This window comes from Gouania willdenowi, chromosome 15, assembly GCF_900634775.1.
Source record: "Gouania willdenowi chromosome 15, fGouWil2.1, whole genome shotgun sequence".
Lineage (NCBI taxonomy): Eukaryota > Metazoa > Chordata > Actinopteri > Blenniiformes > Gobiesocidae > Gouania > Gouania willdenowi.
Window position 1 is genome coordinate 28346201 of NC_041058.1, and position 5102 is coordinate 28351302.

General features: G+C 38.3%; 1 pseudogene; it reads left to right on the forward strand.

The window, feature by feature from the left end:
• Positions 1–2307: 2307 nt before the first annotated feature.
• LOC114476988 (olfactory receptor 6N2-like) lies at positions 2308–3575 on the forward strand (annotated as a pseudogene).
• The last annotated feature ends 1527 nt before the right edge of the window (positions 3576–5102 follow it).

The window sequence follows — 5102 nt, forward strand, 5'->3', positions numbered from 1 at the left end:
GATGTTGACATGGAGGTTCATAAAACTGAAACAAAATGTGACAAAAAACAAACAAAAAAAAAAACTAGACATCGTCTCTTCGTCTAGCTGGATCTGACCAGAGAATTTCATCTACATCGCAGGCAATGTCGTCATTAGCAAAACACCTTGGAAAGAAACGTCTTGAATGACAAATCCACCCTTGCATTGCTGCTACCTCCATCTGGTCACAGGCCTCCTCCATGGATTGGATGAGGGGAACCTCAGCCTGGAAACGGAGGTCATATACCTTCCACCGCCAAGCTGAGAAAAACTCTTCTATAGGGTTGAGGAATGGAGAGTATGGTGGAAGATATAAGACGGTGAAATGTGGATGTTGCTGAAACCAGTTCTGAACCAGAGCGGTGGAAAGACACATTGTCCCAGACAACAATGTATTGCATATGATCGATTTACTGCTGTTATGTTGTGCAATTTGTCCAAGAATGTAAGTATGAGTGCTGTGTTGTACGGGCCCATATGGGCATGGCGGTGGAGGACCCCATTCTGTGTAATGGCTGCACAGAGTGTTATATTACCCCCATGTTGCCCTGAGACATTGACTATAGCCCTGTGGCCAATGATGTTTCTGCCCCTCCTTTGTGTTCTCATCAGGTTGAACCCAGCCTCATCTGCGTACATGAACTCATGCTGGATCTCCTCTCCATCCATTTGTAGATCTCTCTGAAGAACAGTATCAGGCAAAATTGTGTAGTTCAGTGTCGATCAAGTATATATATTACAGTACAGTAAAAGATTATGAGTCCAGCCTCCCTCAGCGTCAGGCCGTGGTTGACAACGTGGTCAACTAGTGTTGCGCGGATCTCATTTGTCAGATTCGGTCCTCTTTGAGAACCTTCTTGTCTTCCTCTTCCTCCAGCATGGCCTGCTTCTCTTCCTCTGTTGATTCCTCTTTCTCTTCCTCTGTTGATTCCTCTTTCTCCTCATCCTCATCTTCCTTTTTCTCTGACTCTTTCCATTGTGCTTGAAGAGTGACAAACTCACATGCTGCTTTTTATAGGGCTTACACACCTGATTGGTGTGTCTACAATTAAGCAAACAAGTGTTTGCACACCTGATGACTGTTGAACTAATTGGTTGGACGGTGTGGTAATTTGACAGTCAGTGCTTTGGTATTGCAATGAAGTGACTTCATGATAGATTTTTGTGTGTTATGTATGTTAAGTGTGTTTAGTGTTTTGCAAATCACTGTGTGTAGAGTTTTGCAAAAAGTGTGAGGTTGACAATGTGCTTATAGTTGTGCAAATATGGGCTGATGTTTTGCTTCTTGAATGTAAGGTTTTGCGAATAGTGTACTACTTTTAATTTTAGTGTGGAAGCAATCCAAAAAAACTACACACACACACACAAACTGAATTTGATCCCTTCAAAGACATACACTGGTAATGGCCTTACATCTGACCTGTACCTGTAGTTGTGCATTACACAATGTCCATTACACCATCTCCTCCATATAAATACACAGTAATCTCTTCTGCACACTCTTCTACATACAGTTTGTTACCTAAAAATGAACAATATGCTTCTCCGCGCATTGTCACTTTTGCAGTAATTCCATGACAGTCAGTAAGCTTTGAGTTTGAAATTTGAGAGATGAGATTGCTACAATTGTTTCAAAGAGGGAGTGATGTGATGGTATTTTTTAGCATTTTCAAGGATAGAATATTTTTTGCATAACAAAGAGGGTTGACTTTGGTTTCAGGAATTTGTCTTTGTTATGAAGAGAAAATATTTTGTTAAAAAAAAAGATGAAGAACTTTCAGACCTAAAACATAGGAAAACTACTTATGTTAAAGCTAGGGTAGGCGATTTCCTCCAGATACACTTCTTTTAGTTTTTGGTTGAAATTGTCTTCATATCCTGACAGAAATTAAGATCTTATTTGCTCTGAAAAAGGAACTAAGAAAATCTGTCAAATGTAGCAGCTGTAAATCTGTAATAACTTTGACCAATAGAAAAAAATTAACCTTTTTTTTTTTAAACAATCACGTCTCCCTGCTCGTTCTCGACCCCTCGCATGCACAAGCTCACACTAGTGTGTATTATGTGGGCAATAAAATACATCATGACAATCAAAGAGGAGAAGGGGTTAACTTAGAGGTCGAAACAGATTTGTCACTTTATTTTGAAATGTGTAATGAGAGTTTAATGAGTTCCATAGAGAATGAAGCAACCTGATAAAAACAAGTTTGTACAAACTTCGAACAGCCTTACATCATCTGATTAGGGTTGAAGGCGTCCTACATTATTGTTTTGTATCATTCGGACATGCATCTGCACCAAGTGCAATTTGAGGTCAGCTGTTCATCACCAAGAATGCTTTTATGGTATTTTTTACGTGTCATGCATCTTTCAACTTTGTAAGTAATGCATTTTTCTGATCTGTTTGGATTCCACTCCTTTTTCACACAGCAATGAATCCTGAACTAAACACAACATACGTTACTCTTGATGGACTCCTGGCAGTGCAAAAATACAGATATGTTTATTTTTTCCCTTTATTGACTGTGTTAATATATTGTTAACACATGTATGTAAATAATTAATATGCTCTCAATTGTATTTTTACTTTATTATGTTTGACTCCTGACCCCACCTGTTTGCACTGTGTGATGCGATGTATAACTCCATCTGTTAATAAAAAGTAGTTCCGGTCATGCAACGAAACTGATGGCCACGCAGTTTTACTTTCCTCCACAAAGTGAAGATATTCAGGCGAGTATACGAGGAGGCTCACGCTGGGCTGCTGCACAAAACTCTGACAACAGACTTTGTACATTTTAATCCTCTGCTGCAATCTTATTGTCTTTCTTATTTGTCGACACAAAAACCTTCATGAGCCCATGTATGTCTTTATTGCTGCTCTGCTACTGAACGCTGCTTTTTTCAGCACCAATATTTACCCAAAGTTGCTGAGTGACATTTTGTCTGAAAAGCAGCTCATATCGTACTCAGCTTGCCTCTTTCAGTATTTTCTATTCTATGACAGGTACGTGTCTATATGTAGACCTCTACATTACCCAACAATCATGAGGAAAGCCACTGTGGGTTTTATTCTGCTTGGCTTGGATTGTGCCTGCTTGAAGTAATAACACTGAGTTCTAAAATGAAAATCTTTAAGTGGATTTTGAATGCCATTTTTTGTAACAATTCTCATAATCTACACTGCGAGAGTTCTGATGCGCATATTATTTTGGGTATTTTTGCAATGGTGATGATTGCTCTTTTCCCTGTGTTCTTAATACTTTTCACATACACCAGGATACTCATAATATCTTATCGAAGCGGCAGAGAAGTCAGGAAAAAAGCTGCGCACACGTTTACCCCACCTGCTAGTGTTGGTCAGTTTCTCTCTTCTGTGCACATATGTCGTTATAGTTCGGCTCGGGACTGACCTTTCAAAGCTTGTACGGTTGTTGATGACTTTTCAAGCCATTTAGTATCATCCCCTCTTTAACCCAATAGTGTACGGGTTGAAGATGAAGCAAATATCCAAACACTTGAAAAGGTTGTTCTGCCAAGCCAAAGTAATTTAATGCATTTAAAACCTTTGAATTGCAGTATGTTTGGTGGCAATAATCAACTCTAGATGCACTGAATGTTGGGATGTATTGAAACAGTCATTGTGTCTATATGAGGTTAGGGTCTTTTTTACATGAGGTTTTATTTTTTTCCATTTTCTTGTTGAAGAGTGTCACTTTTACACGAAAGCTCCAGTTATTTGCTATTGCATTTGTCATTAAAATTTTACAACATTAAGATGTGCTTCTATTTACCATTTTGTTAAAACATATTTATATTTTGTGTTTATTAATGCCAAAGCCAGTAAGAATTGCTTTTTTTTTTTTTTTTTTTTTAAACAGTCATGGCTTTTTGTGTGTATTTGTAAGGGAAATGTAATTTTTGAGTTTCTATTAAATGGAAAACCTTGAACACCAGCATGTACACATTGTTGATATTCATTAATGTTTTTTCTTGAATGCACATGAGCTCATCCACAACCTAAATTCTCTGGTAGAATTTCAGCAATACATTTTCTTTTTGCACTTAATTCTATGTAAGATGCTGTCCATAATTTGCCAAATGTACTCTTTATGGAATAAACAAGCTACACGCTTTACAACCTCTTTGAAATGAAACATCTCGGCCCTACAATACAAAGCTGGATGTACAGAGCCAGGCTGTCTGTTTGTTCACGGGTTTGACCTAACCAAACATTTACACTCCCAGAGTCTTTTTTCAAACTATTAATGAAGCTACTCATCGTTTAAAACATACTCTTGATCTTGTTCCAACATATGGCCTTAATATTAATGAACTAAAAGTCTACCCTGAAAATCCTCTGCTATCAGATCACTTTTTAATATCTTTTAACATTATCCTAGAGGATCTCGCACTGTGCAATAAAATAGTTACGAGTAGAAATCTGTCCAATAGTGCTGTGGCTAAATTTAAAGAGGCCATTCCTGCTGCCTTAAACTCAGTGCACCATCCAATAAATAACTATGATATTAATTATAACCCCTCTCAACTGGATCTGCTTGTCGATAGCTCTGCTAGTCTACTAAAATCCACCTTGGACTCAATTGCCCCACTGAGGGAAAACGTCAGAGGAAAGCTCCGTGGTTTAGCTCTGAAACTCACACACAAACAAACAACCCGTAAATTAGAGAGAATGTGGCGCTCCAATAAAACAGAGGAGTCACGAATACTCTGGCAAGAAAGCCATAGTAAATACATGACAGCCTTACGACATAGTCGATCTACATACTATTCCTCACTAATTGAAGAAAATAAAAATAATCCGAGGTACCTTTTCAGCACCGTAGCCAGGCTAACACAAAGTCAGAGCTCTATTGAGCCCATGATTCCTCTAGCCCTCAGCTGTGAGGACTTTATGACATTTTTTAACGATAAAATTCATAAGATTAGAAATAAAATTATCCACTCCCTGCCTTCACCTGGGCCTGCTGTACCATTAAATGTAAATAGGCCTAACCTAAACTGTTTCACACATATAGGACTTCAGGAACTTAACTATTATTTCATCCTCCAAACCATCG